The sequence below is a fragment of the Lithobates pipiens genome, unplaced genomic scaffold (assembly GCF_037356315.1).
Source record: "Lithobates pipiens isolate NorthernLeopardFrog02 unplaced genomic scaffold, aLitPip1_a1.2 Scaffold_8, whole genome shotgun sequence".
Lineage (NCBI taxonomy): Eukaryota > Metazoa > Chordata > Amphibia > Anura > Ranidae > Lithobates > Lithobates pipiens.
This window is the reverse complement of record NW_027507903.1, coordinates 383,935,013-383,958,332: the sequence shown is the minus strand read 5'-3', so window position 1 is coordinate 383,958,332 and position 23,320 is coordinate 383,935,013. Positions and strand designations below refer to the sequence as shown.

The following is a 23,320-nucleotide window of genomic DNA, read 5'->3' as shown; positions in this document are numbered from 1 at the left end:
CACCATGAATGTTCCTGCTAAGCAGGGTCGTGCCTGGTTAGTACTTGGATGGGAAACTGCCTGGAAATACGAGGTGCCGTTGCTGTTTTTTTAATATGTTGTTTGTGTTAACGACCTCTTCTATTTTTCTGCTTGTTTGCTGAGGTGAACATCTTGGCGTTTGTCAAGAGGGTTGAGAGTGGACAGCAAGATTGCCTATGGCAACATCACCCAGAATGCGCCCGATCTCAGATGCTAAGCAGTGTCAGGCTTGGTTAGTACCTGGATGGGAGACCGCCTGGGAATCCCAGGTGCCGTAGGCTTTTTTTTTAAATGTCGTTAACATCAACGACCTATTTTATTTTTTTGCTTGTTTGCCGAGGTGACCATCTTTGTGTTTGTCAAGAGGGTTGAGAGTGGCTAGCAAGCTCCCAATGGCCACATTACCCTGAATGTGCCCAAGCTTGTCTGATCTTGGATACTAAGCAGGGTCGGGCAGGGTTGTTACTTGGATGGGAGACTGCCTAAGAATACAAGGTACCGTAGGCTTTTTTTTAATATGTTGGTGGCGTCGACGACCTGTTTCTTTTTTGATTGTTTGCCGAGGTGACCATCTTGGCATTTGTCAAGAGGGTTGAGAGTTGCCAGCAAGATACCCTACGGCCACATCACCCTAAATGCGCCCGATACCATCTGATCTTGGATGCAAAGCAGGGTCGGGCCTGGTTAGTACCAGGATGGGAGACCGCCTGGCAATACCAGGTGCCGTAGGCTAATTTTTAATATGTTGTTGGCGTCGACAACCTGTTTTAATTTTCAGCTTGTTTGCTGAGTTGACCATCTTGGCGTTTGTCAACAGGGTTTGCAGTGACCAGCAAGATGGCATATGGCTAAATCACTCTGAATGCGCCCAATCTCAGATGCTAAGCAGGGTCTGGACTGGTTAGTAACTGGATGGGAGACCGCCTGGGAATACCTGGTGCCGTAGGTTTTTTTTTAATATGTTGGCATCGACGACCTGTTTATTTTTCTGCTTGTTTGCCGAGGTGACCATCTTGGTGTTTGTCAAGAGGGTTGAGAGTGGCCGCAAGAACCCCTATGGCCACATCACCCTGAATGTGCCGATCTCATCTGATATCAATTGCTAAGCAGGGTCAGGACTGGTTAGTACCTGAATGGGAGACCGTCTGGGAAGACCAGGTGTCGTAGGCTTTTTTTTAATATGTTTTTGGCGACCTGTTTTATTTTTCTGCTTGTTTGCTGAGGTGACCATCTTGGCGTTTGTCAGCAAGATGGCCTACAGCTACATCACCCTGAATGCGTCCGATCTCGTCTGATTGTGGATGCTAAGCAGGGACGTGCCTGGTTAGTACCTGGATCGGAGACTGCTGGAGAATACCAGGTGCCGTGGGCTTTTTTTTATATGTTGTTGGCATCGATGACCTGTTTTATTTTACTGCTTGTTTGCCGAGGTGACCATCTTGGTGTTTGTCAAGAGGGTTGTGAGGGGCCAACTAGATCCTACAGCCCCATCACCTGGAATATGCCTGATCTCGGATGCTAAGCAAGGTTGGGCCTGGTTAATACCTTGATGGGAGACCATTTGGGAATACCAGGTGCTGTAGGCTTTTTTATATTATGTTGTTGGCGTCAATGACTTGTTTTATTTTTCTGCTTGTTTGATGACCATCTTGGCATTTGTCAAGAGGGTTGAGAGTGGCCAGCAACATTGCCATGGCCACATCACCCTGAATGCACCCAATCTTGTCTGATCTTGAATACTAAGCACAGTCAGGCCTGGTTAGTACCTGGATGGGAGACCGCCTGGGAATGAACAAATGAATGAACAAATGAATGAAATACTTGTATAGTGCACAATGCGAACTGAATCACCTCTAGGCGCTGTGGCGAGCATTGATCATCTGCTAAAAGAGGAAGGTATTGAGGTTTTTCCTAAAAGCCAGGTGATTTTCTTCCAGGCGGATGTTGATTGGTAGAGCATTCCATAGCCGAGGCCCTTGGACAGCGAATCTCCAATCCCCCTTGGATTTAAGACTGCGGTTTGGTGTGTAATGATTTATTTCTTCATTAGGTATTGCGGAGCTTCTCTATGCACGCATTTGTGGGTGAGGCAAAGGGTCTTGAACGTGATCCGATTTTTTATGGTTAGCCAATGTAAGCTCCTCAGCGAATGAGAGATGGATTCCCAGGGTTTTTTTTCCTGTTATCAGCCTTGCCACCGTGTTTTGAATCAGTTGTAATCGCGCAAGTTGATATTGTGGTAATCCTATGTAAAACGAATTCGCGTAGTCCAGTGGTGAATTAATGATTGTTCCAACTACCACTGCTTTGTGATTCTTTAGGATAAAAGGGATGAGTCTGCGAAGCATGCACAGCAGATGGTGAGATCCACTGACTACTGCTCCTATATGCGCATCCATTGACATTTGTGCGTCTAAAATAACCCCGAGACTCTTCGCTTTGGTCTTTGGGGAGATAGTCTGCCCAAAGACGGTTGGTGGAGACCAGGAGGTTTTGGTTTCGGGCTTATGATTTGGGTGTAAGATAAGAAGCTCTGTCTTTGATTCGTTCAGCTGGAGGGAATTAGTGGTCATCCAGTCCTCTATTGATTTGAGGCAGTTTTCAAGTTGTTGTTGGTGATCTTTTTTTCCATTGATCCGGAAATAAAGTTGCGTGTCGTCAGCGTAAGAGTGGAAGCAGAGATCTGAGCATCTGATGATTTGAAGGAGTGGGCGAATGTAAATGTTGAAGAGAACGGGTGACAAAGGAGAGCCTTGAGGGACTCCGCAGGTGACTGCCTGAGTTTCGGAGAGGAATTTTACTAGTTTCACTGTCTGTGACCGATTTCCTAGCAAGGACGCGAACCATTGGAGATCTATGTCTTGGACTCCGGCTACTTCTGTGAGGCGGACGAGTAGAGTATTGTGATCTACTGTATAAAACGCTGCACTTAGGTCTAGGGACATTCAGGGTGACATGGTTAGCACCTGGATGGGAAACCGCCAGGGAATACCAGGTGCCGTATTCTTTGGCGTCGATGACCTGTTTTATTTTTCTGCTTGTTTGCCGAGGTGACCATCTTGGCATTTGTCAAGAGGGTTGAGAGTGGCCAGAAAGATCGCCTACGACCAAATCAGCCTGAATTTGCCCGATCTCATCTGATTTTGGATGCTAAGCAGGGTCGGGCCTGTTTAGTACCTGGGTGGGATTCTGCCTGGGAATTCCAGGTGCCGTAGGCTTTTTTTTAATATGTTGTTGGCGTCGACGACCTGTTTTATTTTTCTGGTTGTTTGCCAAGGTGAATATGTTGGCGTTAGTCAAGAGGGTTGAGAGTGGCCAGAAAGATCGCTTACTGTACATCACCCTGAATGCGCCCGATCTCATCTGATCTCGGATGCTAAGCAGGGTCGAACCTGGTTAGTACCTGGATGGTACACCGCATGGGAATACCAGGAGCTGTAGGCTTTTTTTAAATATGTTGTTGATGTCGACAACCTCTTTTATTTTTCTGCTTTTTTGCCGAGGTGACCATCTTGGTGTTTTTCAAGAGGGTTGAGAGTGGCCAAAAAGATCGCCTACGGCCACATCGCCCTGAATGCGCCTGATCTCGCCTGATCTCGGATACTAACCAGGGTCGGGCCTGGTTAGAGCCTGGATGGAAGACCCCCTGGGAATACCAGGTGCCGTAGGCTTTTTTTTAACATGTTGTTGGCGTTGACGACTTGTTTTATTTTTCTGCTTATTTGTCGAGCTGACCATCTTGGCATTTGTCAAGAGGGTTGAGAGTGGCCAGCAAGATCGCCTACAGCAACGTCACCCTGAATGTGAATCTGAAATGGTTAGTACATAGATGGAAGACCACCTGGGAATACCAGCTGCCATAGGCTTTTTTTTATATGTTGTTGGCGTCAACGACCTGTTTTAATTTTCTGCTTGTTTGCCGAGGTGACCATCTTGGTTTTTGTCAAGAGGGTTGAGAGTGACCAGCAAGATGGCCTAAAACTCTGCAATACATACCCCCCAATACTCTGCAATACATACCCCACCAATAATCTGCAATACATACCCCGCCAATACCCTGCCAATACCCTGGCAATACTCTGCAATACTTACCCTGCCAATACTCTGCAATACTTACCCTCCCAATACTCTGCAATAAATACCCTGCCAATACTCTACAAAATACCATTTTATTTATTTGTTTTGTTTGTATTACATATAGATATTAAAGAGGTATGTTCTCATCTGAAAACAGTATTTCTTTTGGATAATCAAACCTATAACTGACTGGAGAAAAACAAATGTCACTTGTAGACAAACCTACACTTTGTTTCAAGGCGGGGTCTGGGGAGGGACAATGGGTGGGGCCAGGGGTGGGGCTAAAGGAGGGACCAGGGGCGGGGCCAGGGTGGAGCTGAAGGGGGCCCCGTCAGGTAGGCTGTACGGGTCCCCATGATTTCTATCGGCGGCCCTGCCTACGGCCATATCACCCTGAATGCGCCCGATCACATCTGATTTCAGATGATAAGCAGGGTCGGTCCTGGTTAGTACCTGGATAGGAGACCGCTTGGGAGTACCAGGTGTAGTAGGCTTTTTTAAATATGTTGCTGTCATCAACGTCCTGTTGAATTTTTCTGCTTGTTTGCCGAGGTGCCCATCTTGGCGTTTGTCAAGAGGGTTGAGAGTGGCCACCAAGATTGCATATGGCCACATCACCCTGAATGCACTCAAGCTCGTTTGATCTCAGATGCTAAGCAGGGTCGTGCCTGGATGGGAGACCGCCTGGGAACACCAGGTGCCATAGGCTTTTTTTTAATATGTTGGCGTCCTGTTTTATTTTTCTGCTTGTTTGCCAAGGTGACCATGTTGGCGTTTGTCAGGAGGGTTGAGAGTGGCCAGCAAGATCGCCTACGGCCACATCTCCCTGAATGCGATCGATCTCGTTTGATCTCGGATGCTAAGCAGGGTCGGACCTGGTTAGTACCTGGATGGGAGACCGCATGGGAATACCTAGTGCCATAGGCTTTTTTTTAATATGTTGTTGGCATCGACGACCTGTTTTAATTTATTGCTTGTTTGCCAAGATAACCATCTTGGCGTTTGTCAAGAGGGTTGAGAGTGGCCAGCAAGATCTCCTACGGCCACATCACCCTGAATGCACCTGATTGTGGATGCTAAGCAGGGACGCGCCTAAGTTAGTACCTAGATGGGAGACCGTTAGGGAATAACAGGTGCTGTAGGCTTTTTTTTATATGTTGTTGGCGTCGACGACCTGTTTTATTTTTCTGCTTGTTTGCTGAGGTGACCATCTTGGCGTTCGTCAAGAAGTTTGAGGGTGGCCAGCAATATCGCCTATGGCCACATCACACTGAATGTGCCCGATCTTGTCTGATTTCGGATGCCAAGTAGGGTTGGGTCTGGTTAGTACCTGGGTGGGAGACCGCTTGGGAGTACCAGGTGCCGTAGGCTTTTTATAATATGTTGTTGGCGTCGACGACCTGTTTTATTTTTTTGCTTGTTTGCCGAGGTGAACATCTTAGGGTTTGTCAAGAGGGGTGAGAGTGGCCAGCAAAAATGCCTACGGCCACATCACCCTGAATGCGCTCGATCTCATTTGATCTCGGAAGCTAAGCAGGGTCGGGCCTGGTTCGTACCTGGATGGGAGATTGTCAGGGAATAACAGGTGCTGTAGTTTTTTTAAATATGTTGTTGGCGTCGACGACCTGTTTTATTTTTCTGCTTGTTTGTCGAGGTGACCATCTTGGCCTTTGTCAAGAGGGTTGAGAGGGGTAATGAAGAACCCCTAAGGCCTCATCACCCTGAATGCGCCCAATCTCATCTGATTTTGGATGATAAGCAGGGTCGGGCCTAGTTAGTACCTGGGTTGGAGACTGCTTGGGAGTACCAGGTGCCGTAGGCTTTTTTTTAATATGTTGTTGGCGTCAACGAACTGTTTTATTTTTCTGCTTGTTTGCCGAGGTGACCATCTTGGCGTTTGTCAAGAGGGTTGAGAGTGGTCAGCATAATCGCATACAGCCTCATCACCCTGAATGTGCCCGATCTCCTCTGATCTCAGATGATAAGCAGGGTTGGGCCTGGTTAGTACCTGGATGGGAGACCTTCTGGGAATACCAGGTGCCTTAGGCTTTATTTTAATATGTTGTTGGCGTCGACGACCTGTTTTTTTTTCTGCTTGTTTGCCGAGGTGACCATCTTGGCGTTTGTCAAGAGGGTTGAAAGTGGCCAGCAAGAACGCCTACAGCCACTTCACCCTGAACGCGCCCAATCCCATCTGATTTCGGATGTTAAGCAGGGTCGGGCCTGGTTAGTACCTGGATGGGAGACCTTTGGAAATACCAGGTGCCATAGGCTTTTTTAAAATATGTTGTTGGCGTCGACGACCTGTTTTATTTTTCTGCTTGTTTGCCGAGGTGACCATCTTGGCCTTTGTCAAGAGGGTTGAGAGTGGTAAGGAAGATCGCCTACTGCCACATCACCCTGAATGCGTCCGATCTCGTCTGATCTCGGATAATAAGCAGGGTCGGCCTGAATAGTACCTGGATGGGACACTGCCTGGGAATACCAGATGCTGTAAGCGTTTTTTAATATGTTGTTGTCGTCGACGACCTGTTTTATTTTTCTGCTTGTTTGCTGAGCTGACCATCTTGGCGTTTGTCAAGAGGGTTGAGAGTGGCCAGCAAGATTGACTTTGGCCACATCACCCTGAATGCGCCTGATCTCGGATGCTAAGCAGGGTCGGGCCTGGATCGGAGACCACCTGGGAATACCAGGTGCCGCGGGCTTTTTTTAATGTGTAGTTGGCGTTGAATACCTGTTTTATTTTTCTGCTTGTTTGCCGGGGTGACCATCTTGGCGTTTGTCAAGAGGGTTGAGAGTGGCAAGCAAGATCGCCTAAGGCCACATCACCCTGAATGCGCTAGATATCATCTGATCTCGAAATCTAAGCAGGGTCAGGCCTGGTTAGTACCTGGATAGGAGACAGCCTGGGAATACCAGGTGCCGTAGGCTTTTTTAATATGTTGTTGGCGTCGACGACCTGTTTTATTTTTCTGCTTGTTTGCCGAGGTGACCATCTTGGCGTTTGTCAAGAGGGTTGAGAGTGGACAGCAAGATTGCCTACGGCCATATCACCCTGAATGTGTAATACGGATATATATATTTGGTTACAATGTTTGTTGTAAAATGTATTTATATGCATTAAGTTATGTTGTTTCTAAGAATTTTGTATTTTCATCTGCTGGTAATAAAAAGGCTGCTATGGCCATTCGACTCCAAAGAGAATGTGTCGTCTGGTCAATCATAAGTTATTTAAGACAAAGGTATAGGTTTTTTTTTGGGGGGGGACCTCACAAAATAGGCACATCCCTTAGTCATGAAACTTTTCTCTAATCGACTTCTCTCGAACCGGCTTGTTGGAAGGTTTTACTTTCAATAAGTGCTGATTAGTTTATTTTGACAGTGGGGTCATCTCCCCTTTTGTCAGAATACAATAACCCAGAAAGAAGGATTTCTCTATTGACCCCACTTGTGTCAATGTGATAATCGGTTCAGTTGTTTTTGCTTTTTTTTGATTAGCCCACTTTAAAAAAAACTTCCATGTATGGCAAGCCTTAGAGTAACTAAAGATGAATTTGGATCCATGTGTGGCCACTGTGGTTGAACAGCAGTCAGGATATTCCCAATCAGTCAGGGCTGTAGGCTGGAGAGATGATCTGTATATTTTGACAGCAAGGTAGCCTTCCTGCTGTCAGAATTCAATAATACAGTGGAGAAGATTCCAGCACCCACATTGAGTGTGTGGATGGAGGAATCCAGTCAGGTGTTGTTTTTTAAATTTAACCCACTAGCTGAATGAAAAAAACTGACATGTGCATGGCCAGCTTTAGAGATTCAGGGGTTAAGTGACCTGGAGATATAGAAGCACAGTGGTTTGGGCAGCACAGTGGTGTAGTGGTTAGCACTCTCATCTAGCAGTAAGAAGGGTTGCTGGTTCAAATCCCAACCATGACACTCCCTCCCTGAGTTTGCATGTTCTCCCTGTGCCTGTCTATATTCAACCTTATTATTAACCCCTTCCCGCCGGGCGTACGCAGATGTGCGTACTCGGCTTCCGGGCAGTATTCCGGGATGATGCCCGCACCTGCAGGCATCATCCCGGTACCGTTTTTTTCAGCAGGCAATTGGCTATCCAGCCATAACAACCGATGCGGCTAAAAGCCGCTCGACTGTTATGCCGGAGGAGCGGGAGGGGACGTCCCCCCCTCCCGCCGCTGTTACCGGTGCTCCCGCTCGATCGGGAGCACCGATTCCTGGTGCGATGCCGCTGGGGAGGAACTGGAACGAAGCCGTAATCGGCTTCGTTCCAGTCTCCTCATAGTAAACACGGAAGCGACGTCATGACGTCACTTCCCGTTTACTCAGCTGCCAATGGCGCCGGTTTTAAAAAAAATATCCGGTATTCAGAATCGCCGTTTTCGGCGATCTGAATACATTGAAGTGTAAAGGAGGGGTGGGGGGTCTTTTAGACCCCCGATCCCTCCATAAAGAGTGCCTGTCACCGCCTATTACTGTCACAAGGGATGTTTACATTCCTTGTGACAGCAATAAAAGTGATCATATTTTTTATTTTATTTTTAAAAACAATTTAGTCATTTTAAAATAAATAAAAAAAGAAAAAAAAATTTTTTTAAAGCGCCCGCCGTCCCCGCGAGCTCGCGAAGCAAAGAAAACGCATACGGAAGTCGTGCCCGCGTATGTAAACGGTGTTCAAATCACACATGTGAGGTATCGCCGCGATCGTCAGAGTGAGAGCAATAATTCTAGCACTAGACCTTTTCTGAAACGCTAACCTGGTAACCGTAAAAAATGTTTAAAGCATCGTCTATTGAGATTTTTAGGTACCGTACTTTGTCGTCAATCCACAAGTGCGTGCAATTATAAAGTGTGACATGTTTGGTATCTATTTACTCGGTGTAACATTATCTTTCACATTATGCAAAAAAAATGGGATAATTTTACTGTTTTTTTATTCATGAAAGTGTCCCTTTTCCCAAAAAGTTGCATTTAAAACACCGCTGCGCAAATACCGTGTGACATAAAATATTGCAACAATCGCCATTTTATTCTCTAGAGTCTCTGTTAAAAAAAAAAATATATATATAATGTTTGGGGGTTCCAAGTAATTTTCTAGCAAAAAATATGGATTTTAACTTGTAAACACCAAATGCCAAAAATAGGCTTAGTCATGAAAGGGTTAAGCCAGGTTTAACCATGAAGTAAGCGTTTTAGGTTAACAGTAAAAAAAATTATATCGTGCCATGGTTTCGATTGTGTCTTTTTAACCCAAACCTCAGATTTCATTATTTCTGGATAAGTAAGCATAATGCCATTGTAAATTTTCTCTTTTTCATGACTGTTTGATAAGCCATGAAATCTTCAAGCCAGATGGGAAGCTATGATCTCTCAAAGCAAGATGGGAAGCCAGGCACACTCCAAGCAAGACGGAATCCCTTTTCTGCTTCTGCAGCATTAGCAGATGGTGGGTACCTACATAAAAATCATGGATGATGATAAAATAAATTTTCTAACATGCTATAGAAGCAGTTATGAGCTTTAATCATAACTCATTGTTTGGGTTTAGCCACTGAATTTTGTGGACCCAAAAATATTTCTAGACTGAGTTAGGAATGAAAAAGTATATAGCTCCAATCCACTGCCTGAGTTATGAGCTTTAATCATAACTCATTGCTTGGGTTAACCACTCAATTTTGTGAACTCAAAAATATTGCTAGACTGAGTTAGGAATGAAAAAGTATATAGCTCAATCAACAGCAGTGTTCAGGCGCAATGCACATAGATTTTTTGCTGCCCATTTCTTGCAGCTAGGCTTTAGACAGGACCCCCCTCCCAAGCTCACTGTAGCCATGAAATCTTCAAGTGAGATGGGAAGCCATGAAATCTTCAAGCAAGATGGGAAGCCATAAAAACTTCAAGCAAGATGGGAAGCCATTAAATCTTCAAGCAAGATGGGAAGCCATTAAATCTTCAAGTAAGATGGCAAGCCATGATCTCTTCAAGCAAGATGGCAAGCCATGATCTCTTCAAGCAAGATGGAATCCCTTTTCTGCTCCTGCAGCATTAGCAGATGGTGGGTACCTACATAAAACTCATTAACCACTTCAGCCCCGGACCAATTGTCAGCCTAAGGACCAGAGATCTTTTTACAATTTCGCACTGCACTGCTTTAAAGAGGAAGTAAACCCTGATGAGTTTGCTTCCTCTTTTTTTTCCCTGCAAAGGTAAAGCATAATGGACTACTATGCATCGCATTAGTAGCCCATTATGTGTCACTTACCTGACATAGGAGCCAGCGAAGTCGCGCTGTCCCCTGTAGTCCGCCGCATCCATCTTGCTTGTGGCGTCTCGCAGCTCCGCCGCTGTCATTCGGCGAAGCCGCGATGACGTCACTCCCGCGCATGCGCACGGGAGTCGACAAATGCGGCAGCTCCATTTTTGGAACTGCCGCGTTCAGTGCGCCTGCGCGCCTCTGTCTATGGCGCATGCGCCGTAGACAGTGGTGCCCGTTTTCGGGCAAATATCTCCTAAACCATATAGGTTTAGGAGATATTGCTTGAACCTACAGGTAAGCCTTAATCTAGGCTTACCTGTAGGTCAAAGTGGTTTGTAAGGGTTTACAACCACTTTAACTGGTAATCACGCGGTCATGCAATGTTGTACCCAAACAAACTTTGCATCCTTTTCTTCCCACAAATAGAGCTTTCTTTTGATGGTATTTGATTGCCTCTGCGAATTTTTATTTTTTGCGCTATAAATGGAAAAAGACCAAAAATTTCGAGAAAAAAATATATTTTCTACTTTTTGTTATAAGAAAAATCGAATAAACTAAATTTTAGTCATACATTTAGAGCAAAATTTATTCAGCCAAATGTCTTTAGTAAAAAAAAGTCAATAAGCGTATATTTATTGGTTTGCGCAAAAGTTATAGCGTCTACAAACTAGATTACATTTTCTGGAATTTACACAGCTTTTAATTTATGACTGCCTATCTCATTTCTTGAGGTGCTAAAATGGCAGGGCAGTACAAACCCCCCCAAATTACCCCATTTTGGAAAGTAGACACCCCAAGGAAATTGCTGAGGGGCATGTTGAGCCCATTGAATATTTTTTTTTGTCCCAAGTGATTGAATATTGACACAAAAAAAAAAAGTTTACAAAAAGTTGTCACTAAATGATATATTGCTCACACATGCCATAGTTATATGTGGAATTGCACCCCAAAATATATTCTGCTGCTTCTCCTGAGTACGGGGATACCACTGCCTTCAGGATTTCTAAGGGTGCAAATTTTTGATTTCACTCCTCACTACCTATCACAGTTTCGAAGGCTATAAAATGCCAAAATAACACAAAACCCCCCCCCCAAATAACCCCATTTTGGAAAGTAGACACCCCAAGGAAATTGCTGAGGGGCATGTTGAGCCTATTGAATATTTTTTTTTTTTTGTCCCAAGTGATTGAATAATGACACACAAAAAAAAAAGTTTACAAAAAGTTGTCACTAAATGATATATTGCTCACACATGCCATAGTTATATGTGGAATTGCACCCCAAAATATATTCTGCTGCTTCTCCTGAGTACGGGGATACCACATATGTGGGACTTTTTGGGAGACTAGCCGCGTACGGCACCCCGAAATCCAATCACTGCCTTCAGGATTTCTAAGGGTGCAAATTTTTGATTTCACTCCCCACTACCTATCACAGTTTCGAAGGCCATAAAATGCCAAAATAACACAAACCCCCCCCCCCCCAAATGACACCATTTTGGAAAGTAGACACCCTAAGGAAATTGCTGAGTGGCATGTTGAGCCCATTGAATATTTTTTTTTTGTCCCAAGTGATTGAATAATGATGCTATAAAAAGCAAACTAACTAACCAGAGTCACCCATAACACTTATACAGTGATCACTGGTGAAAGGGTTAACTAGCGGCAATCAGGGGGTTAAAATCTTATTAGGTAGTATATGGGGGTCCCTTGCGCTATATAAAAACCTGACGGGGAACCTAAATAACTAACTGGCTAACCAGCGTCACCAGTGACACTTATACGGTGATCGCTGGTGAAAGGGTTAACTAGGGGCAATCAGGGGGTTAAAACTATTATTGGGTAGTATATCGGGGTACCTAGCACTATAAAAACCTGGCGGTGAACCTAAAAAAAAACTAGCTACTTAGCGGCACCAGTGACACTAATGCAGCGATCAGAAAAACGATCGCTTAGTGACACTGGCAAAAGGGGGTGAAAGGGGGTTAAACCTTTATTGGGGGGGTAGGGGGCTACCCTGGACCTAACATTAACTGCCCTGACAGTTTTTACTGTCACAACTGACACTAAATGCAGTGATCAATAAATAAATGATCACTGCAATCAGTGACACTGTGACTGGGAGGGGGAGGGGGGGATCTGTGTGCCTACATGTCAGTGTAGTGTTGGTGCACACTTACTTTCACTGTTCTCCTCGTAGTCCGGTCAATAAGACCGACCGAGGAGAATGACATCACTTCCTCCCTGCCTGCCTGTGTTTACTATACACAGCGGGGGAAGCTTCTCATTCGCCAGGAGCGATCGAGAGGGGATGACCAGAAACCAAAGGCCATCCCCTCATCCCGGATCGCTCCTGAAGCGGAACGGACCGCCGCATCCAGTGGGAGGGGGGTACGATCGGACCCCCCACCCGCTGGAAGGCGAGCACGTACATGCTACGTGCTTTCATAGTTTCATAGTTAGTTAGGTTGAAAAAAAGACACCAGTCCATCCAGTTTAATATGAGTGAGTGTCTACAATTGTCCCTATTCCTGTACATTGCACACTCATATTGGTCCCTACCCTCAAGTAGCCCACAATCCAAGGTCCCCATGCATATACTAGAGCAAATTTACCTACCTGCATGTCTTTGGATTGTGGGAGGAGACTGGAGTACCCAGAGGAAACCCACACAGGCACAGGGAGAACATGCAAACTCCAGGCAGGTAGTGTTGTGGTTGGGATTTGAACCAGTGACCCTTCTTACTGCTAGGTGAGAGTGCTAACCACTACACCACTGTGCTGCCCTTGTGCCTGTTGGTGCAACGACGTACATTGCCATGCGGCGGTCCTTAAGTGGTTAAGGATGATAAAATAAATTGTCTAACATGCTATAGAAGCAGTGTCAGAGTTATGAGCTTTAATCATAACTCATTGCTTGGGTTCATCACTGAATTTTGTGGACCCAAAAATATTGCTTGACTGCGTTAGGAATGAAAAAGTATATAGCTCAATCAACTGCCTGAGTTATGAGCTTTAATCAGAACTCATTGCTTGGGTTTACCCACTGAATTTTGTGGACCCAAAAATATTGCTGGATGGAGTTAGGAATAAGAAAGAGAGCAGGGATTTCAGTCTGATCCCTCTTGGGAAAGTCTACAGAGAGCCCCCGCTCTCTGGAAGTAAAGGGCGGCTGTTGGAAGACCATCTTACATTTCTTTTCAAATGTTTTTATTGAGATTTTTAGCAGAGTTGGTTACAACAAGGGATACAAAACAAAAAAATAATATATAGTAATAAAAGTAACATAACAGTATAATGTAGTGACAGGGTTTTCTCAGCACAATATAGCATAGAAACAAATAGTCCACAATAAAGAATAAAGTAGTATTCCCAAGTATCTAATATTCATAGTCATAAAGGCACTCGAACAAGAGTAAGTCTCTTAGAACTTGTATAATAAAGTCCGTAATATAATTATTGTAAGACTCATAAATAGCGATATGGATAAAGACCACTTCTGGACCCCAAGACACCCCTCACAGGGATCTATCTGTGTCTTGGAGTACCTAGGCCAACATCCTAAAGGAAATTCAAACACAGTAGTTATCTTTTATGAAGGAAAATAAAGATCTATTCTTACTCCGCAGCTCAATTCAGATAAACAGACGTGATACATTTGTCATTTTGTTATGAAATTATTTTTAAAGCCATCCAAAAAATATTAAAACGCACAGGAGTTCTTTCTTCTATATGATTAAAGAATCAGCATTATCTAAATTGTGGAAGTATAATTTTTGTACTATGTACTCCAAGGTTCCCATAGTTGTTGTTCCTTAATAGGGATGAGCTTCGTGCGTTCGACTCGAACATCGGCTGTTCGCCCGTTCGGCGAAGTCCGAACGTTTTGGTCCGTTCGCGCCAAATTCAAGTGGCACTCACGGCCCACAATGCACTGCGATGGCGCAGTGCATTGCTGGCTGATGATTGGCCAAGCATGCACTGTGACCCCGCATGCTTGGCCAATCGCAGCGCCAGCAGCGAGGAGAGCCATGATTGGCCACAGGCAGGATACCTGTGGCCAATCATAGCTCAGGCTGTGTAGTGCACGCCCCACACTATATAAGGCCGCCAGCGCGGCGGCCTTGTGTAGTGTGTTGGCGTCTGAAGCAGTGGGTGTTCTGTGTACCTTCAACACAGTACACACCGATCGTTTTCGGCCGATTTTTGATCTTGCTGTTGTGTAGTGGTTGTTGTCTGCGTGCCCTGACCGCAGTATACACCGCTATATTCACCTCACCTATATAGCTAGTGATCTATCTTTTATAATAGAGCTTGCAGTCAGTAGTGTTAGGAGCTAGTGCGTGCTGTCTGCGTGCTCTGTACCCAGTACATACCGCTATATCCACCTACATAGCTCTTCTCTATTTGAGTCCACTTGCCATCTGCAGGAGTTATTGGAAGTTGTGTGTGCCTCCAGCACAGCACAGTATACATCTGTATATACCCCTTTATCTCTGGTGTTCTATAATAAAGGCATCTGCAGGAGTTAGTGGGTGTTCTGTGTACCTTCAACACAGTACACACCGATCGTTTTCGGACGATTTTCGATCTTGATGTTGTGTAGTGGTTGTTGTCTGCGTGCCCTGACCGCAGTATACACCGCTATATTCACCTCACCTATATAGCTAGTGATCTATCTTTTATAATAGAGCTTGCAGTCAGTAGTGTTAGGAGCTAGTGCGTGCTGTCTGCGTGCTCTGTACCCGTACATACCGCTATATCCACCTACATAGCTCTTTTCTATTTGAGCCCACTTGCCATCTGCAGGAGTTATTGGAAGTTTTGTGTGCTCCAGCACAGCACAGTATACATCTGTATATACCCCTTTATCTCTGGTGTTCTATAATAAAGGCATCTGCAGGAGTTAGTGGGTGTTGTGTGCCTCTAGCACAATATACACTACCCAACTGCTTTTTTACCCAACTCCCTTCAGGCCATTACCATGTCTGGAAGGCCAGCAAGGAGAGGCAGACAGGCGCGAGCCGATAAAAGAGGGCAAGCAGGCTCTGTGTCTAGAGACAACAGTGCTGGTCGTGGACGCGGTGCATTGTCATCAGCACGTGGCCATGGGACACGCTTGTCCTTCTTTTCGGCAGCTGGACATGTTGAGCCGCAACATGCCAACGACTTGGTAGAGTGGATGACCAAGCCCTCTTCATCCTCCTCATCCTCTCTCACCCAGTCTCAGGGTACTAGCAAAGCAGCTGCCAACACATCGTCTTCCCTCCTCTCAATGTCATCATCAGTGACTCCTTCCCTAGACCCACCACGTCCTCCTGAGGAGTCTCCTGAACTCTTTGAGCACAGTGTTGGGTACATGCTCCAGGAGGATGCCCAGTGTTTTGTAGCCTCTGATGATGACACTCAGCTAGAGGAAGGCAGTAGCGTGAATGCAGAGAGAGGGGTTGCTTAAGAAGGACAGCAATCTGGCAGTCATGTTCCACAAGCTGCAGCATACTGCCAGGTTTGCTACAGCGATGAAGAGGGAGGGGATGATGAGGGCACTGACTCCACGTGGGTGCCTGGAAGGAGAGAGGAGGAGGAGGAGGCACATGTCCAACGAGGCAGGATGCCCTCCGGGGGCCAGCTTAGGGGCAGCACACCGACTGAATCACACCGCAGAGCTCCGCCTGTGCAGGGCGCTGCCTCTGCGCGTTATTCTAAAAGTTCTTTGGTGTGGGCCTTTTTTGAGACGAGTGCATCGGATCGCACCGCTGCTATTTGCAACATATGTCTCAAGCGTATCTCGCGTGGCCAAAACATCAGCCGCTTGGGCACCACATGCTTGACCAGACATATGTTGACCTGCCATGCAGCTCGTTGGCAAGCGTACCTCAAAGACCCACACCAAAGAACAAAGCGGACCTCTCCTTGCTCCTCATCAGCTGGCATCTCCAACCCCACTAGACCTTCAGTCCTCTCTGAAACCTGCTCTGAGAGGAATGAAGGTGTAGAATTAGGTGTGTCGAAGCCAAGTGCTTCCGGGAACTCTGCTAGCGGTACACCCACGTCCGATTATAGCAGGCAAATGTCCCTGCCCCAGCTGCTGGACCGGCGAAAGAAGTTCACTCCCAGCCATCCACATGCCCAGCGGTTGAATGCTAGCTTGGCTAAATTGCTAGCACTTCAACTGCTGCCTTTTCAGTTGGTAGACTCGGCCCCCTTCAGTGAGTTTGTACAATGAGCGGTTCCTCAGTGGCAGGTCCCCAAACGCCACTTTTTCTCATGGAAGGCGATTCCGGCTCTCTACCGGCATGTGGAAGGCAATGTCCTTGCCTCGCTGGACAGGGCGGTCAGCGGTAAGGTGCATATTACCGCTGACTCATGGTCCAGCAGGCATGGACAGGGACGTTACCTGTCTTTCACGGCCCATTGGGTCACTCTTCTGGCAGCTGGGAAGGATGCAGGACAAGGTGCAGTAGTGTTGGAGGTTGTTCCGCCACCACACCTCCAAAATGCTACTATTGGTTGTGACACACTTCTCTCCTCCACCCCCTCCTCTTCTTCTTCCTCCATGGCCTCTTCCAGTGCTCTGTCCTCAGAACCAGCGGTGCTTCGTAGGCGTTCCAGGGGCTACGCAAGTACGCAGGCAAAACGATGCCATGCCGTGCTTGCGCTGGTTTGTTTGGGGGACAGGAGCCACACTGGGGCGGATGTTTTGTCAGCTCTGCAGGGGCAGGCCAAGAGGTGGTTGACACCACGCCAGCTTAAGCCAGGAATGGTGGTTTGTGACAATGGCACCAACCTCCTCTCCGCCCTCCGACAGGGACAACTGACCCATGTGCCCTGTGTAGCTAACCTGCAAATCGCACATATCTACAACCTGGAAATCGCACATATCTACAACCTGTAAATCGCACATATCTACAACATGCAAATCGCACATATCTACAACCCGTAAATCGCACATATCTACAACATGCAAATCGCACATATCTACAACCTGTAAATCTTGTTTGGGGGGGCAGGTATGTGAGTTAATGCTGCCGACCACCGATAATAACCCTTTTTTTTAAATCTTGTTTGGGGGGTATGCTGCGGTGGTCGGCAGCATACCCCCCAAACAAGATTTTTAAAAAAAGGGTTATTATCGGTGGTCGGCAGCATTAACCCCCATCCCTGCCCCCCCTAAACAAGATTTTAAAAAGGGTTATTATCAGTGGTCGGCAGCATATACCCCCCTTATTATTAATAACCCTTTTGTTTTAAAGCTTCCTTGGGGGGGTGTATGCTGCCGGTCACTGATAACACTATTTCTTTAAATCTTGTTTAGCAGGGGGTGGGGGGTTGGGGTATGCTGCCGAGTGCGACCACCATAAGATAGATCGATGTGGAGGGGGTACCGGCGGCTGGATGGAATAAACGATCAAGATTGTTTAAGCTGCCATGCGGCAGCTCCTTACCTGATCCTCTCAGGCAGGCAGAATGGAGAAGTGCCGTGCCAACGTCACTTCCTTGAGTGACGTCGGAAGCACCGCCCATCGCTCACTCAAGTGCAAGTCTATGCACTTGCTCGGCCAGTCAATCACGCCGGAAGCTGTGGCACGATCGGCTGCGCCACAGAGCGCTTTTTTTTGGCAAATGAAGCGCCTTGTCTGCAATCTTGTGATTGCATAGACGTGGTGCTTCTTATATTGCACTGCGCCCGGCGCCAGTGCACATAGGGGGGGGAATTTGAAAAAAAAAATTATTTTTTTCTTAAAGGGACATGTTTAAAAAAAAAATATATATATATATTTTTACTACATGGGAGGGGGGGTGGCGCCCGGGCGCCCCCTATGGACGGGCCTCCGCTGTATGTTTGTGTCGGGAGGATTGGTCGGTTGGGGGAGGGGAGTGGGTTCACCATTTCAGGGTATCAGCACTCACTCTAGTCTCGGGTTAGGTTTGTCAGGTAGGTTTTCCTAACTCACTGTCGCTTATGTCAAATTAGATCATATCTCAGGCGGCAGATATCGAGGATTCTGAGATCGTCCCTCCTTCCCAGGCAGGGGAGTCTGAACATGGCAGCACATCCTCCATGAGGTCTTGGACGGTCCCTAGGTTGATGGCTGAACTTCGTCGTAGAGGTGTCGCTTATCTGGCTTCGGCTCGTAAAACTGAACTTTTCAGACTTTTATTCCCCACTGCTTCGGGTGCTACCCCTGAACAAGTGGGTGCGTCACTCATGTTGATTGACTCCTCACTTAGTGTGTTGGCGACATCTTTTCAGGAGTTACGATCCTAGGAGGAGGTTTTGGAGTGTCCTCCGTGCCGGGCACCAGTGGCACCTGTGGGTCTTGACATAGCAGCAGTCTCGGGGTTATCTTGGAGGGTAAGGACGTTAACTTGGCCTCCCTCTTGATCGTGGCCCATGACATCGCGGACAACAAGTCATATTCTTGTGGCGACGTGTCGGTGGTAGCCAAGACCATGGACCATAGGCTCCGTCGCAAACTTTCCATCCCTGATTTCTTGTTAGCCTTTAGCATCTTCAGGGATGTGGTTTGCTCAGTCAGTCCTCAGAAAGGGGAGGAGCTTGACCTATATTTGTACGCGGTGGTGGAGTTGGGATAGAAGTGTGGTGGAGTTGGGAGAGAAGTATGGTGGGTCGGCATTTTACGATTATCATCAGTCCTTTTCAGCTAAAGCAGGGGCGGTGTTCGCTCAGCACCAGGTCACAACTGACTGGAGCAAGGTGGACACTGAACTTTTTTGTCAGCATTTTGCTGGGTTGAGGTCCCCAGTCTGCGCCACTGGCCAGTCCTCAGCACATACTACTTACTGGTGCCTTCTCATGGGTCCCCCATCAGTGCGGGGCACTTCCAGGGGCCTCTCTGGTGTTTTACCTTCCCCAGGGCTTTCCACTTCTTTTGATAAACTGGGCCGCCCTATTCAGTTTTTGGGGAAATCGCAGGTCTGTAACAATTTCAATCAGGGTTCATGTAATTACAGCCAGTGTCGTCTCCTTCATGTCTGTGCCAGCTGCTTTAGGGCACATCCCAAATCATTGTGTTCACTCAAGCAGGGGAAATCTTCCTGACTAAGCCGGATCAACGCCTTGGTTTTACAGGCCTTTTTGGAGTTTCATCTGTCTCCCTCTTTACGGCAATTCTTGGTGGAGGGTTTCACACGGGTTTCATATGGGCTCATCACCTTACCGCAGGGCACCTTTGAGTGCAAGAATTTATTGTCCGCAGGCACAGACATGGAAGCGGTGGATCGGCTGCTTCAATCGGAGCTGGGGAAGGGGTTCGTCATCGGCCCCTTTTCCACACCTCCGTTTCACGAGTGGAGGGTCAACCCTTTGGGGTTGGTCAGGGGGAAATTCTCCAATAAATTAAGGTTAATTTATGACTTGTCTGCGCCTCATTGTTCAGTAGTGCCTAGCTTGAATTCCCTGGTTCCCTCTGAGGAATTTTCACTGAAGTACGCATCAGTGGATTTAGCTATCCAACGCATCATCTGTGCAGGAAGGAATGCTTGGCTGTCTAAAGCATATATTTCTGATGCTTTTAAGCTCCTTCCTATTCAGCCAGCGCTTTGGCGGTGGCATGGGGTCAAATGGAGGGATTTGTATTATTTTGCCACCAAGCTTACCTTTGGGTCTAGAAGTAGTCCTTGGCTTTTTAATGTGTTTGCGGAGGCGCTCAATTGGATTCCCAAGCAGAAGGAGCATTGTCAGGAGGTTATTCATTACCTGGATGACTACCTTCTGATTGAGAGTGAGGGTCAGGTACCTTCGGATCTTCAGAAGTTGGTAGCTGTTTTTTCCGCTCTCAATGTTCCATTGGCAGACAAAAAAATGGAGGGCCCGGCTACCACTCTGAGCTTTCTGGTATCGTTCTGGACTCCCAGGCCATGCAGGACCAGCCTGCCGGAGGATAAGTTGGTCAGGATCAGAGAGCGGATCCATGGGTTTCTAATTTCCCAGGCCGCTACTAGGAAGGATTTGCAGTCGTTACTGGGCATGTTGAACTTTGCCATGAGGATCATTCCTCAGGGCAGGTCCTTCATTTCCCAGTTGCTGGCTTTGCTACCAATGGCCCCGGACTCGGATTCTAGGGTCATTTTAGATTCCGCAGCTTTGTCCGATTTGCACATGTGGGATAAGTTCCTCCATCACTGGAACGGAATTTCCATGTTTATCCCAGCAGTGTCGTTGTCTTCTTTGCAAGTAGTTACCGATACCGCCGCCTCTAAAGGTTATGCAGCCATTTTTGATACGCATTGGCTGGCGGGGCATAGTCAGAAGAATGTGGCATGATTCCCAGGTTCTTTCAGATGTCGGCATTATTTGAGATTGACCCCATAGTGGCGGCAGCCCAGGTTTGGGGACATTTATGGACGGGCAATACTGTCACGTGTTTCACGGACAATCAGGCAATTTAGGAGGTCATCAATAAAGGCAGGTCTAGTTCCTTGCTCATCATGTCTTTTTTTATGCAGGCTCACTTGGTTGTCACTTAATTTTAGGTTTCACATACCCTGCAGGTTTATTAGTGGCGTGCAAAATTCTGCAGCGGATGCTCTGTCCCGGTTTGATTTTTCATCTTTTTTCCGGCAGGTTCCGGACGCAGACGTATCGGCGACCCCCTCCCCGCAGTTTTCACTTCTGAAGATGGATTAGGGTTGCACTTGACAGGCGCATTGGGGATGATCGACAGGTCTCTGTCCATCAACACCAGGCGGGCTTACCACACAGCTTGGAAAGCTTTTCAGACGTTTCGTACCCTGTTCCCCAGGTCGGATTGTTTGGACGTGCGGTACATTTTAGTGTTTGTAGCTTACTGTCATTCTCAGCTCGGGTTATCTCACGGCACAATCAGGGGTTACTTGGCGGGCGTGCAGTATTTTTTCTCTTTACAATATCCCGGCAGACCCTTGGTGTTTGCGACTCATGCGTTCAAGGCGGTTCTGAGGGGTATTCAGAAGGGTAGCTCGCCGAGCCCCAGCAATAGGTTTCCTATCACCGGGGACATTTTCCGGGCCTTGTCGGTCACGTTATCTAGATCTCCTTTCGGGGTTTTAACTAGTCTGGTGCAAATGGCGGCAATTTATTTGTCCCTCTATGGTTTTCTTAGGCCAGGGGAATTTGCTTGTACCGGGGCTGGGTCTAGCACGTTGTCCATTAATCAATTAGTTAGGTATCCTGATAATTTTTTATTACATTTAGAGGTTTGTAAGACGCAACAGATTGGGTCCGGCACAGATATCAGGTTTTTCAAGATCAATTCGGTGCCCGGTCATGGTTTTTGATCTGTTGTTGCTCCAGTTGGCAGGACAACCCAGGGATGGTCCTCTTTTGCCCTTTAACGGGGCCCCGCTCACATCATCACTTTTCATCAAATACTGCCGCACACTTTTAGGGAGTTTGGGGCTCAACCCCAAGTCCTACTCGGGTCACTCCTTTAGGATCGGGGCAGCCTCTGCAGTTTCACCTCAGGGGGTCCCCGTGCATATCAATAAGAGATTGGGTAGGTGGAGGTCTTAATGCTATGCCAGGTATATCCCGGAGCCGGTAACAGAGATGTCCCAAGTGTTTCTTCATTCGACTGATTGATTGGTTCAGGTTGAATAAACTTTGTATTTTCATCTCCCTGTCTGTTGTACTTTTTGCCCCCTTTTAGGCATACTGACCACAGCACACCTTCAGGTCACTTTCTTTCAGTAGCTGTCATTCCCATTTCATCATTGTTATAAGAGTCTCTGAGGACAAGTGGGGAGGCGGAACGTAGGCCCGCCGTCATTTGTGGGAGGAGCCTCACTGTTATAAGACAGCCTCGGTTCCTCCCTGCCCTTTAGGATGTTTCCGGAGGTGACCACGGCACAACTTCAGGTCACTTTCTTTCAGTATCTGTTATTCCCATTTCATCATTGTTATAAGAGTCTCTGAGCACAAATAAAAAAAAAGCCTACGGCACCTGGTATTCCCAGGCGGTGTCCCATCCAGGTACTAACCATGCCCAACCCTGCTTAGCATCCGAGATCAGACGAGATCGGGCGCATTTAGGGTGATGTGGCCGTAGGCAATCTTGCTGGCCACTCTCAACCCTCTTGAAAAACGCCAAGATAGTCACCTCGGCAAATAAACAGAAAAACAAAACAGGTCGTCGACGCCAACAACATATTAAAAAAAGCCTACGGCACATGGTTTTCCCAGGTGGTCTCCCATCCAGGTACTAACCAGGCCTGACCCTGCTTAGCATCCGAGATCAGACGAGATCAGGAGCATTTAGGGTGATGTGGCCGTAGGCGAACTTGCTTGCCACTCTAAACCCTCTTGACAAACGCCAAGATGGTCATCTTAGCAAACAAGCAGAAAAATAAAACAGGTAGTCGATGTCAAAAACATATTAAAAAATACCTACAGCACCTGGTATTCCCAGGCAGTCTCCTATCCAGGTACTAAGCATGCACAACCCTGCTTAGCATCCGAGATCAGACGAGATCAGGCATATTTCGGGTGATGGGGCCGTAGGCGATCTTGCTTGCCACTCTCAACCCTCTTGACAAACGCCAATATGGTCACCTCGGCAAACAAGCAGAAAAATAAAACAGGTCGTCGACGCCAAAAACATATTAAAAAAAAAGCCTATGGCACCTGGTATTCCCAGTCGGTCTCCCATCCAGGTACTAACCAAGCCTGACCCTGCTTAGCATTCAAGATCAGACAAGATCGGGTGCATTCAGGGTGATGTGGCTGTAGGCAATCTTGCAGGCCACTCTCAACCCTCTTGACAAACGCCAAGATGGTCACCTCGGCAAACAAGCAGAAAAATAAAACAGGTCGTCGACGTCAACAACATATTAAAATAAAAATGCCGGGAGGGCGTGGCTTGCCTAGAGAGAGAGGATGGCTGCTTAAGCTTTTTGCTCCGTCTTACCTCAGCCTAAAAAAGATCAATCACAGAGGATTTTACCTGAAAAA

General features: G+C 46.9%; 1 protein-coding gene, 1 non-coding gene and 15 pseudogenes across 2 annotated transcripts in view; 12 read left to right on the top strand and 5 right to left on the bottom strand.

Annotated features, from left to right (window-relative positions):
- The window catches only part of LOC143962780 (uncharacterized), a 459,151-nt gene that overhangs the window by 92,850 nt on the left and 342,981 nt on the right, over window positions 1-23,320 (bottom strand). The gene's annotated exons all lie outside the window — the stretch shown is intronic.
- Window positions 635-753, top strand: LOC143965109 (5S ribosomal RNA; annotated as a pseudogene).
- LOC143965416 (5S ribosomal RNA) lies at window positions 3,121-3,239 on the top strand (annotated as a pseudogene).
- LOC143965071 (5S ribosomal RNA) lies at window positions 3,348-3,465 on the top strand (annotated as a pseudogene).
- LOC143965375 (5S ribosomal RNA) lies at window positions 3,574-3,692 on the top strand (annotated as a pseudogene).
- On the top strand, window positions 4,474-4,592 carry LOC143965259 (5S ribosomal RNA; annotated as a pseudogene).
- LOC143964604 (5S ribosomal RNA) lies at window positions 4,907-5,025 on the top strand (annotated as a pseudogene).
- Window positions 5,351-5,469, top strand: LOC143965288 (5S ribosomal RNA; annotated as a pseudogene).
- Window positions 5,577-5,695, top strand: LOC143964559 (5S ribosomal RNA; annotated as a pseudogene).
- On the top strand, window positions 5,802-5,920 carry LOC143965447 (5S ribosomal RNA; annotated as a pseudogene).
- Window positions 6,029-6,147, top strand: LOC143965323 (5S ribosomal RNA; annotated as a pseudogene).
- Window positions 6,255-6,372, top strand: LOC143965315 (5S ribosomal RNA; annotated as a pseudogene).
- LOC143965376 (5S ribosomal RNA) lies at window positions 6,911-7,029 on the top strand (annotated as a pseudogene).
- Window positions 22,302-22,420, bottom strand: LOC143965102 (5S ribosomal RNA). Its single transcript, XR_013271512.1, has one exon. It is a non-coding gene; the product is annotated as a 5S ribosomal RNA (ribosomal RNA).
- LOC143965430 (5S ribosomal RNA) lies at window positions 22,528-22,646 on the bottom strand (annotated as a pseudogene).
- On the bottom strand, window positions 22,754-22,872 carry LOC143965437 (5S ribosomal RNA; annotated as a pseudogene).
- Window positions 22,982-23,100, bottom strand: LOC143965309 (5S ribosomal RNA; annotated as a pseudogene).